The sequence below is a fragment of the Globicephala melas genome, chromosome 19, assembly GCF_963455315.2.
Source record: "Globicephala melas chromosome 19, mGloMel1.2, whole genome shotgun sequence".
Classification (NCBI taxonomy): Eukaryota; Metazoa; Chordata; class Mammalia; order Artiodactyla; family Delphinidae; genus Globicephala; species Globicephala melas.
The window spans coordinates 49,141,212-49,163,819 of NC_083332.1; the positions used below are offsets into that span (position 1 = coordinate 49,141,212).

At 46.3% G+C, this 22,608-nt stretch overlaps 1 protein-coding gene and 2 non-coding genes across 3 annotated transcripts in view; 1 reads left to right on the forward strand and 2 right to left on the reverse strand.

Moving 5' to 3' along the window:
- The first annotated feature begins 218 nt into the window (after positions 1-218).
- Positions 219-22,608, forward strand: part of LOC115856838 (protein VAC14 homolog) — a 43,279-nt gene continuing 20,889 nt past the window's right edge. The window contains exon 1 of the mRNA XM_060288716.1: positions 219-477. The gene's annotated coding sequence lies outside the window, so the exon portion shown is untranslated. The remainder of the gene's footprint in view (positions 478-22,608) is intronic.
- On the reverse strand, positions 21,349-21,419 carry TRNAG-GCC (transfer RNA glycine (anticodon GCC)). The gene has a single exon. It is a non-coding gene; the product is annotated as a tRNA-Gly (tRNA).
- On the reverse strand, positions 22,041-22,111 carry TRNAG-GCC (transfer RNA glycine (anticodon GCC)). The gene has a single exon. It is a non-coding gene; the product is annotated as a tRNA-Gly (tRNA).

Here is a 22,608-nt window from a genome sequence, read left to right on the forward strand (position 1 = left end):
AACACCCTGCAGGTGCGTGCGGAAGCGTGGCTGGAGAGGGGCGGGTCCTAGCGGCGGAAGGCGGAAGCTGCTGCAGAGTCACCTGATTCAAGTAAGATGGCTGTTACCCTTTAAGAGCTGCGGTACGGGTTCCAAGTGAGACTCCTGACCGGTTGGGCGGTCGAGGGCAGGTGTGCTGAGACGGGGACCTGGCCCCGGTTCCGAGGCGGCGCGCGGCGGCGGCGGCGGAGCGAGACAGGCGGCCCGGGGCGGCGTGGTCCATGAGCCGGCGCCGGAGGCAGCGCGGAGCCGCAGACTCCCCTAGCCCCGGCGCGGCCCGGGCTGCCGCGGGCTGAGTCGTCGCGGGGCTCCGGGGAACGCCCCAAGCTGCCACCATGAACCCCGAGAAGGATTTCGCGCTGCTCACGCCCAACACCATGCGCGCCTTCAGTGACAAGCTCTACGAAAGCTGAAGGTGGCAGCGCTGGAGATAGACAGGTAAGAGCCGCGGGCACCCGGGATAGGCGTGGAGAGCGGAGCCGGGACTCCGTCCTGGTTCTGCAGGGGTCCCGCTCCTCCGGGCAGCTCCTCACGCCTTTGCAGCCAGTGTTGGTACTCCAGGTTTCAGGCCCTTAGGGCCGTGCTTAAGAGCAGGAGATTGGCAGTCCCGCTTTGCTTCTGACTGTGTGACGTGGGCCAAATTATTTAACCTCCTGGTACCCCGAAGGGGCTGCCGTGAGAATGAAGCGACGTAATGTATGTGTGCTGCTTAGGGCTGCGGTGAGAATGTAGCGCCGTAACGTATATCTGGTGCTTAACACAGCTGCGTCCTCAGTGTGGTCTCCATCAAAACGAGCAAATCAGAGACTGGCCTCTGATGCGAGGGAGATGGGAAGCGTGAGAATTTGCTAAGGATGTTGACCTGCCTCATTTCTTACCCAGCTTCTGAGAAGTGAAGGGGATAGTTAGTTGACCAAGTGGAGAAATAAGCCAAAACCTCAAGGCTCAGAGGGCTGTTTGTTTTACCTCTGTCTTATCACGCTTCCGTGCAAGCGGAAGTAGGAATAATTTGACCTTTCTTGTTTCTGCAGTCTTATTACGTGTTCAGTAGGACCCTCTTATCTGTGGGAGATACGTCCCCAGACACCCAGTGGATGCCTGAAACCTTGCATGGTAGCAAACTCTCTATATACTGTTTTTTCCTATACATACATATGTATGATAAAGTTTAATTTATAAATTAGGCACAGTAAGAGAATATCCCAATGGCCAGCATCACTAGCCTTGCACTTTAGGGCCATTATTAAGTAAAATAAGGGCTATTTGAACATAAGCACTGCGATACTGACAGTCGATCTGATAACCCTACTAGATGGGTACATATCATATACAGCATAGATGTGCTGGAGAAACGGATGATTCATGTTCTGGTGGGACAGCAGGAGATTTCATCTCACCACTCAGAACAGCGTATAGTTTAAAACTTAGAAATTGTTTATTTCTGGAATTTTCCATTTAATATTTTGGACCTGCGGTTGACCACTGGTAACTGAAACCTCGGATGACGGGGGACCACTGTATGTGTAACCATGATCTGACGTTTTGCTTTTTTTGCAATCCACAAAACAAGATGTTTGTGAACATTTTAAGATTTGTCTGCTGTTATCTTACTTTTGTATTTTTTCCAGCCAAATCGTTGTGATAAAGTCTGGTGGGTGGGTCATTTCAGAAGAGTGGAAAAGAGCAGCCTGTGAAACTGAAAGAATGCCGGTCTGGGCGTCAGGAAATACGGACTGTAGTCCTGCCCTGTCCAATAGGGTAGCCACTGGCCATGCTTGGCTGTTTACATTTAAATTATTAAAGACAAAATAAAAAATTTAAATCGAGTTCTTCAGTCACACTATCCATATCTGACATGTTCAGTAGCCACATGTGGCTGTCAGATACCATAATGGACAGTGTAGAGTTCGGAACATTTCCGGCACTACCGAATGCTCTCTTGGACCCCTCTAATCTAGTCTGTGGTGTGACATTCTTTGACCTCCAGCAAATTCCTTAACTCAGGGTTTCTTAATCTCAGCAATATTGACATTATGGGACAGATAATTCTTGGTTGTGGTGGGCTGTCCTGTACACTATAGGATTTTTAGCAGCATCCCAGGTCTCTGTCCACTAGACACCAATAGCTTTCCGTCAGTTGTACAACCAAAAATCTCTCCAGAAACACTGCCTAATGTCCCGTGGGGCTGGACAGTCACCCCGGTTGAGAACCACTGCTTTAACTGCTTTGGGTTTTAGTTTCCTCCTCGGCTAAAGGGTTTGGATTTTGCTAAGAGGACCCTCACATTCAGCTCTAACATCCAGTATGTCCAGAACCACCTAGCTGCTTCTCTCATCAAGCACCACTTTCTTGAATGCTCTCTTTTCCCACCACTAGTGGTGGTTACCCTGACTCTCGCCAGTGCCAGCAAGTCGTAATGATATGTATTGCTATAATGAGTAGGAGACCCAGAGCTGATGTATAGACTTGGCTCCATAGCCGTGGTTTTATCAGCTGACGCGACAGTGACACCTGTTTTGTCCATCACCCACTCTGTTTCTCAGGAGTGTTCAGTTTTATCATAGCTTGAGTCATCGGTTGAGTCCTTGAATAGAGGTGTTCATCTCAGCATTATCGTTGCCTCCAACACATCTTGTGTAAGTGCTCTCACTCTGCAGGCTGTTCTGGAAGGGCTTTGTCTTTAATGGGGTTCATTTTGTGTTTGACATTGCCCTTGGCTTATGGAATCAGGGAAACCCCTTAGGGCCTTCACTGGACTCTAAACTCCTTAAGAGCAGAGACCCCGTTTTATTTATCCTCAGCATTTAGCACAGTGCCTGGCAGCATTTGACGGTTGGCATCTAAATGAATGAATGAATGTTCATACATTTTTGGTGGGGAAATAACATTGCAGTCTAAGGACCTTGCTACTCAAAAGTGTAGCCCGCAGACCAGCAGCATCAGGATCCCCTGGGGACTTGTTAGGAACAGATTCTCCAGCCTCACCCCAAACTTATGGATCAGAATCTGCATATTTAACATGATCCCTGGTGCACATTAGAGTTGGAGGAGCACTGGCCTAGAAGACTCTACACTCAGTTTGGAGCCTTCTTCAGACATGTTTGGGATGAGGAGTGTCCTGTTTGATATCAGGGACAGAGGGACTTGTGCTTCACCTGGGAGCTTTTTAGTGTCTCTGCTTATAAGGACACTGATCCTATTGGATCAGGGCCACACCTATATGACCTCATTTAACCTTAATTACTTCCCTATAGGCCCTCTCTCCAAATACTGCCACCAGGGTTGTATGAATTAGGGGGCAGGGTGGAACAACTCAGTCCATACCATTGATCATTTTAAAAAGTGATCACGTGTAAAACGCTGTCTGCCTCATTTGGGGGGAGGAGAATTTGGCCCTTGTACATCCCTCATCTCATTTATTTTGCGCAGCTGCCCTATGAGCTAGGTAGTGTTACCCCATTTCACAGATGAGGAAACAGAGGCTCCTTGAGGGTAAGGAATCATCCCAAGCTTTCACAGCTAGAACCTGGATCTAAAAACTCAGGTTCTTCTGTCTCAAAAGGCTTCCCCACTACATGAATCGTTTTCCCTTCCGAAAGCAGAACATATACTTAATAAGTTTCATACTTGAACACCCTCATGGTAGTTTTAACTGCCACTTTCTGTTTTCTGGACACCATCTATCTGCTAGAGTGGCAGAACCAGTACTGCATGGGGTGCTGGAGTGAGGGATTAAAACTCCTAATGAGAGGAGGGTGTTTTATCTTGATGACAGGCCTCTCAGACACTGAAAACGCAGAGATGGATGCTTGGCTCGACTGAAGGACCCCAGACTCTAGACTCTCAAGACCGGGCTGTGGTGGGTGACCAGGATCTGATGGCGAAATGTGTGAGCCTGTTGTGCACAGTCCTGGAGAGCCTTTACCCCACAGCCTGGCTCCAGCACGCCCACACAGCTTTCTCAAGGATAAGGCCCTGAGGCTAAGATTTTAGAATGGCTGTGGCAGGTTTTGCGGGCCCTGGGTGTCAGGGGTTATAGTCCCTGATGAGTCCCGAGGACAGGAATGGTGAGACCCTAGGCCCTGCCCTCCGGGAGAGTCTAGCGTGGGGGAGAAACGCCAGCAGGCGCTCTGATAAGTGTGGTGGGTGCTCCCTCACTGCGGTGACGGGGCCCTCACTGCAGGCTGGGAGAGATGATGCCCTTCGTGGTGACCAGGGATGGGCTCACTGGCAAGTCTCTGGTGTTCCTGAACTTTGAGTTCCTAAAGCCAGCAAATGGAGGTGCCCAGGCCCTGCGCCCTGAGAACACCGAAGCTCAAGGAGGGGCTCCAGGGTCAGAGCTCCTGAGGGATCAGTCCCTGCCTGCTGGGGAAGGCAGGGTGGGGAGGGTGGCATGGGGAGCCGGGATCCCTAGGGCTCTGTGATCAGATCAGGGTTGAACTGCTGAGTTTGACCTGGCCTTTTGCAGCCTGCCACCTCTGTAGGGAGACACTGTTTATTACCAAGTGACTTCAGGCAGATTTTGGAGTGTGGGTCAGAATTCTACCCAGCAGATTGCCTCATCCAGGGGTGACAGACTGGCAGCCAGGGGCCGTGTCCTGCCGGCTGACCTGTTTGGTTTGGCCTGGATCCCAGGGTATTTTTTTAATAATATTTTTTTTCCTGCCTCTCTTGTGGAAGGGTTGGCATGTTTTCATTGTTTGAGGTAAGCGTGATTTTGCTATTGTCTTTTTTTGTTTGTTTTATTTTGGGGGTGGGGGTGTTGTTTTTTTTTTAATTAATTTTTTTGAAGTGTAGTTGATTTACAGTGTTGTGTTCATTTCTGCTGTGCAGCAAAGTGATTCATTTATACATAAATATACATTCTTTTTTTAATATTCTTTTAAAAATATTTTTTAAATATTCTTTTTTTAAAATATCCTGTGGTTTATCATAGGATACTGAATATAGTCCTGTGTACTATACAGTTGGATCTTGTTGTTTATCCATTTCATAAATAATAGTTTACATCTGCTAATCCCAACCTTCCACTCCATCCGTCCCCCACCTCTCCCCCCTCGGCAACCACAGGTCTGTTCTCTGTGTCCCTGAGTCTCTTTCCGTTTTGTAGATAGGTTCATTGTGTCATATTTTAGATTCCACATATAAGTGATATCATATGGTATTTGTCTTTCTCTTTCTGACTTCACTTAGTATGATAATCTCTAGTTGCATCCATGTTGCTGCAAATGGCATTATTTCTTTTTTATGGCTGAGTATTATTCTGTGGTATATATGTACCACATCTTCTTTATCCATTCATCTGTGGATGGACATTTAGGTTGTTTCCATGTCTTGGCTATTGTGAATAGTGCGGCAGTGAACATATGGGTGCAGATTAGAGTTTTGTCTGGATATATGCCAAGGAATGGGATTGCTGGATCATATGGTAGTTCTATTTTCAGTTTTCTGAGAACCTCCATACTGTTTTTCCACAGTGGCTACACCAACTTACATTCCCACCAACAGTGCAGGAGGGTTACCGTATTTCCACACCCTCTCCAGAATTTGTTATTTGTAGTTTTCAATCATGGCCATTTTTTTTTTTTAACATCTTTATTGGGGTATAATTGCTTTACAATGGTGTGTTAGTTTCTGCTTTATAACAAAGTGAATCAGTTATACATATACATATGTTCCCATATCTCTTCCCGCTTGCGTCTCCCTCCCTCCCACCGTCCCTATCCCACCCCTCCAGGCGGTCACAAAGCACCGAGCTGATCTCCTTGTGCTATGCGGCTGCTTCCCACTAGCTATCTACCTTACGTTTGGTAGTGTATATATGTCCATGCCTCTCTCTCGCTTTGTCACAGCTCACCCTTCCCCCTCCCCATAACCTCAAGTCCGTTCTCCAGTAGGTTTGTGTCTTTATTCCTGTCTTACCCCTAGGTTCTTCATGACATTTTTTTCTTAAATTCCATATATATGTGTTAGCATACGGTATTTGTCTTTCTCTTTCTGACTTACTTCACTCTGTATGACAGACTCTAGGTCTATCCACCTCATTACAAATAGCTCAATTTCGTTTCTTTTTATGGCTGAGTAATATTCCATTGTATATATGTGCCACATCTTCTTTATCCATTCATCCGATGATGGGCACTTAGGTTGTTTCCATCTCTGGGCTATTGTAAATAGAGCTGCAATGAACATTTTGGTACATGACTCTTTTTGAATTATGGTTTTCTCAGGGTATATGTCCAGTAGTGGGATTGCTGGGTCATATGGTAGTTCTATTTGGAGTTTTTTAAGGAAGCTCCATACTGTTCTCCATAGTGGCTGAACCAAGTCACATTCCCACCAGCAGTGCAGGAGTGTTCCCTTTTCTCCATACCCTCTCCAGCATTTATTGTTTCTAGATTTTTTGATAATGGCCATTCTGACTGGTGTGAGATGATATCTCATTATAGTTTTGATTTGCATTTCTCTAATGATTAATGATGTTGAGCATTCTTTCATCTGTTTGTTGGCACTATGTATATCTTCTTTGGAGAAATGTCTGTTTAGGTCTTCTGCCCGTTTTTGGATTGGGTTGTTTGTTTTTTTGTTATTGAGCTGCATGAGCTGCTTGTAATTTTTGGAAATCAATCCTTTGTCAGTTGCTTCATTTGCAAATACTTTCTCCCATTCTGAGGGTTGTCTTTTCATTTTGTTTATGGTTTCCTTTGCTGTGGAAAAGCTTTGAAGTTTCGTTAGGTTCCATTTGTTTATTTTTGTTTTTATTTCCATTTCTCTAGGAGGTGGGTTAAAAAGGATCTTGCTGTGATTTATGTCATAGAGTGTTCTGCCTATGTTTTCCTCTAAGAGTTTGATAGTTTCTGGCCTTACATTTAGGTCTCTAATCCATTTTGAGCTTATTTTTGTGTATGGTGTTATGGAGTGATCTAATCTCATACTTCTACATGTACCTGTCCAGTTTTCCTAGCACCACTTATTGAAGAGGCTGTCCTTTCTCCACTGTACATTCCTGCCTCCTTTATCAAAGATAAGGTGACCATATGTGCATGGGTTTATCTCTGGGCTTTCTATCCTGTTCCATTGATCTATCTTTCTGTTTTTTTTCCAGTACCATACTGTCTTGATTACTGTAGCTTTGTAGTATAGTCTGAAGTCAGGGAGCCTGATTCCTCCAGCTCCGTTTTTCGTTCTCAAGATTGCTTTGGCTATTCGGGGTCTTTTGTGTTTCCATACAAATTGTGAAATTTTTTGTTCTAGTTCTGTGAAAAATGCCGGTGGTAGTTTGATAGGGATTGCATTGAATCTGTAGATTGCTTTGGGTAGTAGAGTCATTTTCACAATGTTGATTCTTCCAATCCAAGAACATGGTATATCTCTCCATCTATTTGTATCATCTTTAATTTCTTTCATCAGTGTCTTATAATTTTCTGCATACAGGTCTTTTGTCTCCTTAGGTAGGTTTATTCCTAGATATTTTATTCTTTTTGTTGCAGTGGTAAATAGGAGTGTTTTCTTGATTTCACTTTCAGATTTTTCATCATTAGTGTATAGGAATGCAAGAGATTTCTGTGCATTAATTTTGTATCCTGCAACTTTACCAAATTCATTGATTAGCTCTAGTAGTTTTCTGGTAGCATCTTTAGGATTCTCTATGTATAGTATCATGTCATCTGCAAACAGTGACGCTTTACTTCTTCTTTTCCGATTTGGATTCCTTTTATTTCAATTATCTCTCCGATTGCTGTGGCTAAAACTTCCAGAACTATGTTGAATAAGAGTGGTGAGAGTGGGCAACCTTGTCTTGTTCCTGATCTTAGTGGAAATGCTTTCAGTTTTTCACCATTGAGGATGATGTTGGCTGTGGGTTTGTCATATATGGCCTTTATCATGTTGAGGAAAGTTCCCTCTATGCCTACTTTCTGCAGGGTTTTTATCATAAATGGGTGTTGAATTTTGTCAAAAGCTTTCTCTGCATCTATTGAGATGATCATATGGTTTTTCTCCTTCAATTTGTTAATATGGTTTATCACGTTGATTTGCATATATTGAAGAATCCTTGCATTCCTGGAATAAACCCCACTTGATCAAGGTGTATGATCCTTTTAATGTGCTGTTGGATTCTGTTTGCTAGTATTTTGTTGAGGATTTTTGCATCTATGTTCATCAGTGATATTGGCCTGTAGTTTTCTTTCTTTGTGACATCCTTGTCTGGTTTTGGTATCAAGGTGATGGTGGCCTCGTAGAATGAATTTGGGAGTGTTCCTCCCTCTGCTATATTTTGGAAGAGTTTGAGAAGGATAGGTGTTAGCTCTTCTCTAAATGTTTGATAGAATTCGCCTGTGAAGCCATCTGGTCCTGAGCTTCTGTTTGTTGGAAGATTTTTAATCACAGTTTCAATTTCAGTGCTTGTGATTGGTCTGTTCATATTTTCTATTTCTTCCTGATTCAGTCTTGGCAGGTTGTGCATTTCTAAGAATTTGTCCATTTCTTCCAGGTTGTCCATTTTATTGGCATAGAGTTGCTTGTAGTAATCTCTCATGATCTTTTGTATTTCTGCAGTGTCAGTTGTTACTTCTCCTTTTTCATTTCTACATCTATTGATTTGAGTGTTTTCCCTTTTTTTCTTGATGTGTCTGGCTAATGGTTTATCTATTTTGTTTATCTTCTCAGAGAACCAGCTTTTAGTTTTATTGATCTTTGCTATTGTTTCCTTCATTTCTTTTTCATTTCTTTCTGATCTGATTTTTATGATTTCTTTCCTTCTGCTAACTTTGGGGTTTTTTTGTTCTTCTTTAATTGCTTTAGGTGCAAGGTTAGGTTGTTTATTCGAGATGTTTTCTGCTTCTTAAGGTAGGATTGTATTGCTATAAACTTCCCTCTTAGAACTGCTTTTGCTGCATCCCATAGGTTTTGGGTCGTCGTGTCTCCATTGTCACTTGTTTCTAGGTATTTTTTGATTTCCTCTTTGATTTCTTCAGTGATCACTTCGTTATTAAGTATTGTATTGTTTAGCCTCCATGTGTTTGTATTTTTTACAGATCTTTTCCTGTAATTGATATCTAGTCTCATGGCGTTGTGGTCGGAAAAGATACTTGATACAATTTCAATTTTCTTAAATTTACCAAGGCTTGATTTGTGACCCAAGATATGATCTATCCTGGAGAATGTTCCATGAGCACTGAGAAAAATGTGTATTCTGTTGTTTTTGGATGGAGTGTCCTATAAATATCAATTAAGTCCATCTTGTTTAATGTATCATTTAAAGCTTGTGTTTCCTTATTGATTTTCATTTTGGATGATCTGTCCATGGGTGAAAGTGGGGTGTTTAAGTCCCCTACTATACATGTGTTACTGTCAATTTCCCCTTTTATGGCTGTTAGTATTTGCCTTATGTATTGAGGTGCTTCTATGTTGGGTGCATAAATATTTACAATTGTTATACCTTCTTCTTGGATCGATCCCTTGATCATTATGTAGTGGCCTTCTTTGTCTCTTCTAATAGTCTTTATTTTAAAGTCTGTTTTGTCTGATATGAGAATTGCTACTCCAGCTCTCTTTTGGTTTCCATTTGCATGGAATATCTTTTTCCATTCCCTTACTTTCAGTCTGTATGTGTCTCTAGGTCTGAAGTGGGTCTCTTGTAGACAGCAAATATATGCGTCTTGTTTTTGTATCCATTCAGCCAATCTGTGTCTTTTGGTTGGGAGCATTTAGTCCATTTACATTTAAGGTAATTATCGATATGTATGTTCCTATTCCCATTTTCTAAATTGTTTTGGGTTCGTTATTGTAGGTCTTCTCCTTCTCTTGTGTTTCTTGCCTAGAGAAGTTCATTTAGCAGTTGTTGTAGAGCTGGTTTGGTGGTGCTGAACTCTCTCAGCTTTTGCTTGTCTGTAAAGGTTTTAATTTCTCCATCAAATCTGAATGAGATCCTTGCTGGGTAGAGTAATCTTGGTTGCAGGTTTTTCTCCTTCAACACTTTCAATATGTCCTGCCACTCCCTTGTTTCTGCTGAAAGATCAGCTGTTAACCTTATGGGGATTCCCTTGTGTGTTATTTGTTGTTTTTCCCTTGCTGCTTTTAATATGCTTTCTTTGTATTTAATTTTTGACAGTTTGATTAATATGTGTCTTGGCGTATTTCTCCTTGGATTTATCCTGTATGGGACTCTTTGTGCTTTGTGGACTTGATTAACTATTTCCTTTCCCATATTAGGGAAGTTTTCAACTATAATCTCTTCAAATATTTTCTCAGTCCCTTGCTTTTTCTCTTCTTCTTCTGGAACCCCTATAATTCGAATGTTGGTGCATTTAATGTTGTCCCAGAGGTCTCTGAGACTGTCCTCAGTTCTTTTCATTCTTTTTTCTTTATTCTGCTCTGCAGTCGTTATTTCCACTATTTTATCTTCCAGGTCACTTATCCGTTCTTCTGCCTCAGTTATTCTGCTATTGATCCCATCTAGAGTATTTTTCATTTCATTTATTGTGTTGTTCATCATTGTTTGTTTCCTCTTTAGTTCTTCTAGGTCCTTGTTAACTGATTCTTGCATTTTGTCTATTCTATTTCCAAGATTTTGGATCATCTTTACTATCATTATTCTGAATTCTTTTTCAGGTAGACTGCCTATTTCCTCTTCATTTGTTAGGTCTGGTGGGTTTTTATCTTGCTCCTTCATCTGCGGTGTGTTTTTCTGTCTTTTCCTTTTGCTTATCTTACTGTGTTTGGGGTCTCCTTTTTGCAGACTGCAGGTTCGTAGTTCCTGTTGTTTTTTGTGTCTGTCCCCAGTGGCTAAGGTTGGTTCAGTGGGTTGTGTAGGCTTCCTGGTGGAGGGGACTAGTGCCTGTGTTGTGGTGGATGAGGCTGGATCTTGTCTCTCTGGTGGGCAGGTCCACGTCTGGTGGTGTTTTGGGGTGTCTGTGGACTTATTATGATTTTAGGCAGCCTCTCTGCTAATGGGTGCGGTTGTGTTCCTGTTTTGCTAGTTGTTTGGCATAGGGTGTCCCACACTGTAGCTTGCTGGTCGTTGAGTGAAGCTGGGTGCTGGTGTTGAGATGGAGATCTCTGGGAGATTTTCACCATTTGATATTATGTGGAGCTGGGAGGTCACTTGTGGACCAGTGTCCTGAAGTTGGCTCTCCCACCTCAGAGGCACAGCACTGACTCCTGGCTGCAGCACCAAGAGCCTTTCATCCACACGGCTCAGAATAAAAGGGAGAAAAAGTAGAGAGAAAGAATTAGGAGAAGAAAGAAAGGAAGGAAGGAAGGAAGGGAAGGAAGGAAGAAGGAAGGAAGAAGGAAGGAAGAAAGAAAGAAGGAAAGAAAGAAAGGAGGGAGGGAGGAAGGAAGGAAGGAGGGAAGGAAGGAAAAAAGATAAAGTAAAATAAAATAAAGTAAAATACAATAAAGTTGTTAAATTAAAAAATAATTATTAAAAAAAAAATTTTTTTTTAATGGACAGAACCTTAGGACAAATGGTGGAAGCAAAGCTATACAGACAAATTCCCATATAGAAGCATACACCTACACCCTCACAAAAAGAGGAAAAGGGTAAAAATCATAAATCTTGCTCTCAAAGTCCACCTCCTCAATTTGGGATGATTCGTTGTCTAAAGGAGGGAGGGAAGGAGGGAAGGAAGGGAGGGAGGGAGGGAGAGAGGGAGGAAAGAAAACAAAGTAAAATAAAATAAAATGATTAAAATTAATTATTAAGAAAAAATATTAAAAAACAAAAAAAACGGACGGATAGTACCCTAGGACAAATGGTGGAAGCAAAGCTATACAGACAAAATCTCACACAGAAGCATACACATACACACTCACAAAAAGAGGAAAAGGGGAAAAAATCATAAATCTTGCTCTCAAAGTCCACCTCCTCAATTTAGGATGACTCGTTGTCTATTCATGTATTCCACAGATGCAGGGTACATACATAAAGTTGATTGTGGAGCTTTAATCTGCTGCTTCTGAGGCTGCTGGGAGAGATTTCCCTTTCTCTTCTTTGTTCTCACAGCTCCCAGGGGCTCAGCTTTGGATTTGGCCCCACCTCTGCGTGTAGGTCGCTGGAGGGCGTCTGTTTTTCACTCAGACAGGACGGGGTTAAAGGAGCCGCTGATTCGGGGGCTCTGGCTCACTCAGGGCGGGGGGGGGGGGCGGCACGGAGTGTGGGGCGGGCCTGCGGCAGCACAGGCCAACATGACGTTGCACCAGCGTGAGGCGCGCCGTGAGTTCTCCCGGAGAAGCTGTCCCTGGATCCCGGGACCCTGGCAGTGGCGGGCTGCACAGGCTCCCCGGAAGAGGGGTGTGGAGAGTGACCTGTGCTCGCACACAGGCTTCTTGGTGGCGGCAGCAGCAGCCTTAGCATCTCATGCCCGTCTCTGGGGTCTGCGCTTTAGCCGCGGCTCACGCCCGTCTCTGGAGCTCCTTTAAGCAGCGCTCCCAGTCCCCTTTCCTTGCGCACCAGGAAACAAAGAGGGAAGAAAAAGTCTCTTGCTTCTTCGGCAGCTCCAGACCTTTTCCCAGACTCCCTCCCGGCTAGCCGTGGTGCACTAACCCCTTCAGGCTGTGTTCACGCCGCCAACCCCAGTCCTCTCCCAGCGCTGGGACCGAAGCCCAAGCCTCAGCTCCCAGCCCCGCCTGCCCCGGCGGGGGACCAGACAAGCCTCTCGGGCTGGTGAGTGCTGGTCGGCACCGATCCTCTGTGCGGGAACCTCCCCGCTTTGTCCTCCGCACCCCTGTTAATGTGCACTCCTCCGCGGCTCCGAAGCTACCCCCCTCCGCCACCCGCAGTCTCCGCCCACGAAGGGGCTTCCTAGTGTGTGGAAACCTTTCCTCCTTCACAGCTCCCTCCCACTGGTGCAGGTCCCGTCCCTATTCTTTTATCTCTGTTTTTTCTTTTGCCCTACCCAGGTACGTGGGGAGTTTCTTGCCTTTTGGGAGGTCTGAGGTCTTCTGCCAGCATTCAGTAGGTGTTCTGTAGGAGTTGTTCCACGTGTAGATGTATCTCTGGTGTAACTATGGGGAGGATGGTGATCTCCGCGTCTTACTCTTACGCCATCTTCCCCTCGTCCAATCATGGCCATTCTGACTGTTGTGAGGTGGTACCTCATTGTACTTTTGATTTGGATTTCTCTAATAATTAGCGATTTTGAGCATCTTTTTAAAAAAAATTTATTGGGACTTCCCTGGTGGTGTAGTGGTTAGGAATCCACCTGCCAGTGCAGGGGACACAGGTTCAAGCCCTGTCTGGGAAGATCCCACATGCTGCAGAGCAACTAATCCCATGCACCACAACTACTAAGCCTGCACTCTAGAGCCCATGAGCCACAACTACTGAGCCCGCGTGCCACAACTACTGAAGCCCGTGCACCTAGAGCCCGTGCTCCCCAACAAGAGAAGCCACCACAATGAGAAGCCCACACACCGCAATGAAGAGTAGCCCCTGCTCGCCACAACTAGAGAAAGCCCGCGCACAGCAATGAAGACCCAAACGCAGCCAAAATTACATTTATTAAAAAAAAATTTATTGGAGTATAGTTGATATACAGTTGTGTTAGTTTCAGGTGTACAGCAAAGTGATTCAGTTATGCATATACATATATTCATTCTTTTTCAGATTCTTTTCTCATATAGCTTATCACAGAATATTGAGTAGAGTTCCCTGTGGTGTACCGTAGGTCCCCATTGGTCATCTATCTTATATGTGCGTGTGTTCATCCCAAGCTCCTGATTTATCTCTCCCCACCATGTTTCTCCTTTGGTAACCATAAGTTTGTTTTTGATATCTATAAGTCTGCTTCTGTTTTGTAAATAAGATCATTTGTATCTTTTTTTAAATTAAATTCCACATATGAATGATATCACGTGAAATTTATCTGTCTGACTTACTTCACTTAGTATAATAATCTCTATCTAGGTCCAGACATGTTGCTGCAAATGGCACTATTTTGTTGTTTTTTGTGGCCGAGTAATATTCCATTGTGTGTATGTACCACATCTTCTTTATCCACCTCTCTGTTGATGGACATTTAGGCTGCTTCCATGCCTTGGCTATTGTGCGTAGTGCTGCAGTGCACACTGGGGTGCATGTATCCTTTCAGATTATGGTTTTCTCTGGATATATGCCCAGGAGTGAGATTGCTGGATCATATGGTAGCTCTATTTTAAGTTTTTAAAGGAATCTCCATACTGTTCTCCATAGTGGTTGTACCAATTTACAGTCCCACCAACAGTGTAGGAGGGTTCCCTGTTTCTCCATCTTGTTTACCCTTTCAAACAACCAGCTCTTGGTTTTATTGACTTTTAGAATTTTTTAAAATTTCTATTTTATTTCCTCTCTGATCTTTATTATTTCTTTCCTTCTGCTGACTTTTTATAGGGTATTTAATCTTTTAAATAATTTATTTTATTTATTTATTTATTTATTTTTGGCTGTGTTGGGTGTTCGTTGCTGTGCGCGGGCTTTCTCTAATTGCGGTAAGCGGGGGTACTCTTTGTTGTGATGCACGGGCTTCTCATTGCGGTGGCTTCTCTTATTGCAGAGCACGGGCTTAAGGCACGCAGGCTTCAGTAGTTGTGGCTCATGGGCCCTAGAGCGCAAGCTCAGTAGTTGTGGCTCACGGGCTTAGTTGCTCCGCAGCATGTGGCATCTTCCCGGGCCAGGGGTCGAACCCATGTCCCCTGCACTGGCAGGCAGATTCTTAACCACTGCACCACCAGGGAAGCCCCTGAAGGGTATTTTAAATTGAGAAATTTCACAGTGAATTTCAGGTTTCTGGGATTTTTTAAGGGAACCCTGGGGCTTTGTGATCAGATCAAGGTTGAACTGCTGAGTTTGACCTAGCTCTTTGGAGCCTACCACCTCTGCAGGGAGACACTATTTATTACCAACTGGCTTAAGGCAGTTTTTACAGTGTGGGTCAGAATTCCACACAGCTCTGCTCTTTACCAGCAGTGGGACCTCAGCAAATTGCTTCATTCAGGGATCACAGACTGGCATCCAGGGGCTGTGTCCGGCCAACAGACCTGTTTGGTTTGGCCTGGATCCCAGGGTCTTTTTTTTTTTTTTTTATTGTTCAGCTGTAAGTTCTCTCGTTAGGCTTTTTTTTTTCATTTTAACATCTTTATTGGAGTATAATTGCTTTACAATGGTATGTTAGTTTCAGCTTCACAACAAAATGAATCAGTTATATATATACATATGTTCCCATATCTCTTCCCGCTTGCGTCTCCCTCCCTCCCACCCTCCCTATCCCACCCCTCCAGGCGGTCACAAAGCACCAAGCTGATCTCCCTGTGCTATGTGGCTGCTTCCCACTAGCTATCTACCTTACGTTTGGTTGTGTATATATTTCCATGCCTCTCTCTCGCTTTGTCATCGTTTACCCTTCCCCCTCCCCATAGCCTCAAGTCCATTCTCTAGTAAGTCTGGGTCTTTATTCCTGTTTCACCCCTAGGTTTTTCATGACATTTTTTTTTCTTGAATTCCATATATATGTGTTAGCATATGGTATTTGTCTCTCTCTTTCTGACTTACTTCACTCTGTATGACAGACTCTAGGTCTATCCACCTCATTACAAATAGCTCAATTTCGTTTCTTTTTATGGCTGAGTAATATTCCATTGTATATATGTGCCACATCTTCTTTATCCATTCATCCGATGATGGGCACTTAGGTTGTTTCCATTTCTGGGCTATTGTAAATAGAGCTGCAATGAACACCAGGGTCTTTTAAACTGACAAATTTCATAGTAAAATTTGAGTTTCTGGGTTCTCTTAAGGAATGGGAAGATGTGGCTCTGTGGGGCCCACATTCCCACACAGAAGATCAGGGGACCCAGGGGTCCAACCTCCTACCCCAGCCGAGACTTAGGTTCCCCAGTTTGCTTCCTGTGTTGCCAAGTTCAGCACAGCCTGTCTTACCTCCCTTGGCCTTCTCACTTGTGTGTCTTTCTTGGCCCCTGTAAGCATTTGAGTTTGTGACCTTGGGTTTAACCTCTCTGTGCCTCAGTTAGCTCATCTTAAAAAGAAAAAAATGCACTTTGAAAACATTATGCTAAGTGAAAGAAGCCCATCGCAAAAGGCCATGTATTGTATGATTTCACTTATATGAAATGCCTAGAATAGGCAAATCCACAGAGACAGGAAGTAGAGTAGTGGTTGCCTAGGGCTTAGGGAAGGGGATTGGGGGATATGGGTAGTGACTACTAATGAGGTAACCTTTGTGGGATGATGAAAATGTCGTAAAATTGATTGTGGCGACAGTCGCACAACTTTGTGAACATACTAAAACCCACTGAATTGTACACGTGAATTTATGGCGTGTGAATAATATCTCAATTTTAAAAAATAAGAGAACCTGTAGGTTGTGTTACAGTGTGAGGACAGCGCTTATTCAGTGGTCACAGTTACTGTCACCTGAGATCCAAACATGCCTCCTGCTGTCTCGGACTCGTTCCTTCTTTACAGTTTTTCCACCGATTATACCCAGTGGATGCTTTGTATATTTTGTTACTTAACTCACTCTTGGGCTTTTTCAGAAGCTCTTGGGCCTTTCCTCAGAGGCAGATGTTCCGCTTTTCCTGTTCAGTTATTGGAGACTAGTGAGCAAGTGGAAACCACATTACTTAAATACTCAGCAAAGCAGATGGAGGAGATGTTTGCCTGCCAGCTTCTGTTTGGGAAATCACTGCCTGGATATGTTGCCCGATTACAGCATGTCACATACAGAACTGAGGTGGGTCATTGGACTTGCCAGGGTAAAAAAGGCAGCCCAAAGTCCAGGCTGAAATTTTTACAGCACAGGAACAAACACAACTCTGGATTATCTTGCTGTCCTACTTGGAGCCAGGAGCAAAGCAGGTTCTCAGTCAGCAGTTAATGAATGAATATGATCTTGTATGGTGTGTTTAAGATCACAGTTTGTCTGATTGTGACTTTGCACTAATACTGTTACATGAGTATATGCAGTGCAGAACACATTGCATGCATTATCTTATGTAATTCTCTAAAAACAGTGCAAAGTCACAGCCAGGGCTGTCTCCACTAAAGACACAGAAATGTGCATGCAGTGGCTGAAACCTCTGCCACCTCCTGGCCGGGCCATTTGGACATCAACACATGAAACGAGATACGGCTAAACGAAATAATGCATGTAAAGTGCCTGGCACCCAGTAGGCATCCAACAGGTGGGAGCTTTGATGTTTGAAGAGAGGATAATGTAACCTGGTAGATTTCAGACCTGCTGTCAGAAAAATCTAGGTTTGATTTCTGCACCTCCTATCCATAAGTTGTGTGACCTTGTATGTTCCGTAACATCTCTGAGCCTCATTTCCCCCCATCTGTAAAATGGGTATTATAGTGCCTAGCTCCGTGGCTTATTTTAAGGTTTAAATGAGATAACACGTGTAAAGCATCCACCACATTACTAGCATGTAGTAAGTGCTCAGGAAATGGTTACTTCTTTCCTGCCTTAATGGTAGAAAACCAGCCCTAGACCTTCAACATCTCAAGTATGTACCTCATCTGTATGTACACCCGTGTGTGGTGGAGGAATGCTTCAGAGATGTCTAACACTAGACAGTGGCGAAAATGCATGGAGAAAGCTGCACTTCAGTTGGGGCCTGAGTTCTGCACGAGGGAAGCACCCTCTGTAATTGGGTGTGTGCACTTTGCAGCTGACGTGCTTTAAGAAGATGGGCGGGAGGAACTGGTGTACAGTTGAGGGGGCCTGGGCTTTGTAGGTGCCAAGGTTCAGATCCTCTGTGACCTCAAGAAAGGGACTTGGTTTCCCTGAGGCTCTGTTTCAAATCTAAATGATGAGATGATAATAACTACAGAAGGAGGTTGCTGTGAGGAATAACCAACCCCTGGAATACTTAGAGTGTGTTCCTGGGAAGTGGTCAGCTCCCCAGTCCTCATGCAGCCTGTGGTTGTCCCCGGGCTGCGTTACAGAGGCCGAGGGTCCCAGTGTGGGGCTGTGGTTTTGTTGCAAGAAAGGAAGTGGGGCGCAAGAGGATGGTCACATCCCAGGTCTCAGGTGAGTCCCTGGGACGGCCGCCGAATGTGGGTTCTTGTCTTCATGCAGGAAAGAATTCAAGAGCGAGCCATAGTAAAGTGAAAGAAGGTTTATTCAGGGAGATACACACTCCACAGACAGAGTGTGAGCCATCTCGGAAGGTGAGAGAGGCCCCAGGTATGGGATTGTCAGTTTTTATAGGGGTGGGTAATTTCATAGGCTAAGGAGTGAGAGGCTTATTCCAGGAATGGAGCCACAGCCCACTTCTGGCCTTTTACTGTCCGCCTCGGAATTGACATGGCGCCTGTGGGTGTGTCATTTAGCTTGCTGGTGTGTTACAGTGAACCTGTACTGAGGCTCAAGGTTAGTAGAAGTCAATCATCTGTCATCTTGAACCTAGTTGTTTCTAACCAGTCTATGTCGTGTCCTCAATGGCTATGGCATTCTTGTAAAGGTTGTGCCCTGCCCCGTTCCTGTCTCATTTGTGTTGCTGAGACGAGGCCCCAGGTTCTCCTTGGGTGAAAGACACATCCTGGCCTGTCTGTGGCTCCTTCTCAATCAGGGAGAAGGTAGTCGGTGTGGCACTTTGTGAAGTTGAGAGCAGGGTAGAGAGCTTGGAGTTGGCCAGCATTGGGCGTTGTGCCTCCTGGGGAATGGGTGTTGCTACCATCCTGCGACACCTCTGACTAGTTGAGAATGGAGGCTCTGAGCAATCTCTAGAGGATACTTCATCAGCCAGAGTTTTTAGAGAAATGAAGCAGAAGCAGATCTCTTCTGTGGCACAGAACAGCGATGCGTGTGACCCTAATGTCAGCAAAGGTCACTGGGACTTGTGATCTGGGCCAAATATTAACTTCAGAACTAGTTGAGATCCCCCAGCTGTGGCTCACAACGTGGAGATGAAAGAGGAGACGGGTGTTCTTTTGAAGAGACACTAGCCTGGAACTGGGGACGCCCGGATTTCAAACTTCACTTCCTCTGCTTCCCTTTGTAGTTGCTTTTTTTCTCTGCTTGTGCCCTGTGGAGAGACCAGGTCCTGCTGACGGGGGCTATTTGGGGCACCCCCAAGGGGTTGGTTCACCCCTAGGCAAACGCATGTCAAGTCACATCCTGGCATCGGCATCTGTCCCCAGCCACGGCCCTGGGTACCTGGTCCTTCTCAGTGTGCGTTCTGAGATCCTGGTAGTGGTGCCCTTTGTCCCTCCTAACTTGAATAGTAAACTAGGGGTTAGGCCCGTCCAAGTACAGTTCTGATTTACCCAACAGGTTAGGTGTAGATGAGCAGGCCACCCCTTGTCACCAGTACGGCAGCCTGGGGCTTTGCCCGTGTTTCCCTACAGCTTGCCCTGCGGCCCCGCCCACCGGCACAGATGGGTCCCTGGGCAGATGCTTACTGATTCCTCACTTACTGTGTGGGGAGCTCTAGACGCGGGGAGAGGGCTGGCGCTCAAGAGGCAGAGAATCGTGGCACCAGTCTGTCCTCAGGGACTCTGGCCTGGAGCTGTGGAGCTAGAAACATGAAACACGTGAGAAAGAACCCGTGACATTCCATGGTGCAGTGCTGGGCACAGACTGCGGGGTGGCCGAGTCCTTCAGCGTTCAGAGGAGGAGTGGTCCTTCCTGGGATGGTCGGGAAAAGCAGGGGGCTGGATGTGAACTGGACTTAAGGCTGGCTAGGATGTGGACGGGAGTGGGAGCTTCCCCACAGGAAGTGTCCAAGGAGTAGCATAGCAGGGCCCAGTAGGAAGCCCTTACTGGAGAGGAAAGTTGTGCTGGGCAGCTGAGCAGTGAGACTGCAGAGGTCAGCCGGCCCTGTCTTGATCACCCTGACTGTCAGGTAGAGAGCGTGGGCTCGGGTCGTGGGACAGGTCTTCCTGCTGTGGCCCCACAGGGGGCCACAGGGCCAGGCCCAGTGCTCTGAGAACTGGTGGTTTTGGTGAGAACATGTTCTCAGGGTTTCCCTCCACAGGGAACCACTGTTTGTCATTGTCTCGCTCTCCTGGACACTGATAATATTCTTCCTCCAGGAGCAGATAGAGACTTGGGGTTCCAGGCCCTCGGGAACTGAATGGGCCATTGTATTTGTAGTGGCCTGGGGTGCCCTGAGTTGCATCCTGGTAAGATTCGGGGTGGGGGGACCTTGCAGCTGGTGTAGAGCGAACGGGAATGTCGGGGGGTGCTGAACACAGATATTCCCCTTGCCCATCTCCTCCCCCTTCAGGAGACCCTGTTACACTTGCCCGCTGTCACCCGTCGTTAGTGCCCCATTCCTCACGCTCTCCCACCGTTTGGTCTCTGTCAGCCTTTGCAGTCTTCAGAGTTCCCTAAACGCTGTTCGAATCCCTACCACCCACTGCTGCAGATCACTCGTACCTTCCGTGGCTGCTCACGGCCACCAGAAGCAAAGGCCACTTCCTTTGCCAAGCACGTGAGTGGGCGCAGCCTCTCTGGCCCTGTCACCCACGTCTCCTCCACCTGTGTCCTTTGTGCTGCCAATCCAAGTGCCTCTCCTTCCTCTGAGCCTTTGTTCATGCTGTTCCCTCTGTCTGGGCTTCCTCACCCTGAATGAACACCTACTGATCTTTCAGAACCCCTTTCAAAAGCTGACCCTCATGAAGCCACACCTAACTCCCTCCCCACGAAAGCTGCCGCTTGTGCTCTTTCTCGCCTGCCCCCTCCTCACCTTGCACTGTCCTCACCAGATTTTTTTTCTGTTTTGCATGAAAGTCCTTGAGGCCTCTCTTGTTTTCCCGCCACGGGATTCTGGCAGAGAGCTCCTCAGGGGCAGGGAATGCATCCCCTTTGCTGTCTCTCAAGTGGGAAGGAGGGCCCTTTCCGATGGCTCAGGGACCATCTGTGACCTGAAACAAGGAGACAGGCGAGGAGGTGGTTCCAGGACGGGCTGTGCTGCTGGCAGGGCTGGGTCTTTGCTGCCCTGCTGGAACCTCATGAATGTCGTTACTCCCACTCTCAGGGCTGCTCTAACAACAACGGAGCAGAAACACACACGGCCTGGCTTCCCCAGGGGCATTGCAGTTAGCGTCCCCGGGCAGCCTGTCTGGGCAGGAGGGGAGGCACAGCTGCTTGCAGCGGCTTTGGTGATCCCCACATCCTGGACTCCTCAAGAACAAGGGAACACAAGATCTAGGTAGGTCTCTGTGGAATTTAGGAAACAGGCATGAAAAACTCAAGCTAGAAAAAAGTCATTCTAGGTTTTTCAGACTGTATCACCAATGCTGTAGGCAGTGTGAAATGTCAAATCCAGTCTCTTAGGATGATAAAAAAAAAGTTTGTTGCTGCATTGGCTGGGAATCGAACCCGGGCCTCCCGCGTGGCAGGCGAGAATTCTACCACTGAACCACCAGTGCTCCAGCTGTGAGCAGCTGTGTGAGCGCCTCCCTTTAACCCCAGTCCTCTTGTCTGTACGCTGATTCACAGAATGGAAGGCCACATCAGCACAGCTGCAACGGCAGAGGCTTAGGCTCCAGAGCAGGAGAGAAGGCAGGAGGAGGCTGTGTGTGCGCGCGCGCACGCGCGTGTGTGTATGTGTGTGCGTTATGTGTGTGCATGAGAAGTTGATTTGCCTTCAGACGTCAGGACAGGAAGTAGAGCTCAAGTCGTTCCTTCTCAGTAGCAAAAAGCCCACTGAGACTCTGGGGACTTCCTCCTCTCTGAAGTGTGGGTCCTCCCATCCCACATTCACGTGGTGTGTTGAGCTGTTTTACAGCTCACAGGCTTCAGCACAGCTTCCTGCTGGAGACTGGCCAAGGCTGAGGGGGTGCAGCAGGAGTCCCCTTACCGGGGGAAGGGTCCCGCAGCCAGTGGTGCCTCTGTGGAGAAGCCAGCTGCTGTTCGTGCTCACGAAGCAGGGAAGTGCGCTCGGAGATTCGCAGCACCCTTGGCTGCTGCAGGCCGGGCGTGACTGAGGAGCTGGATCCTGCAGCAGGATCTCTGGGGGAGCTTGCCAGGAAGAGGCCAAAAAGCAGCACTGCATTGGCCGGGAATCGAACCCGGGCCTCCCGCGTGGCAGGCGAGAATTCTACCACTGAACCACCAATGCTCTGGCTGTTCTCTGGCACACCTGCAGGGCTTTTCTCAAGAGGCTGTGTCTGTCATGACAGTCAGAGAGCTCTGACACATCACTGGGCCCCGTCTGGCTGGTTTGTCCTGTTTGAGAATACAGCGGGTTTATGTAGAGCCATCCTTGCTGTGCCTTGTTACACTGCTTAGGGAGGGGGCGCTTATGGAACTGGCTTCCTCCCGGGGCCCTTGGTTCATCCACAGCCCTCAGCCCCCTGGGGTGGGCTTGGTGGAATCACACCCTATAAAGATCAAAGCAAGAGGGCCCTCACAGACCATCTGCATAGCCCCTTCCTGGATCCCTGTTTCTGCTCCCACATCCGCCAGCTCAGGAGTCAGGCCTGTTTGATTCACCTGTGGCCACAGTCCCAGGCACAGAATAGATGCCCCCTACGACTTGCGGGATTGAATCTTTATCAAGCCCTGTAATCCCCATTGAACAGCCTTTTTTTTTTTCATTTTAACATCTTTATTGGA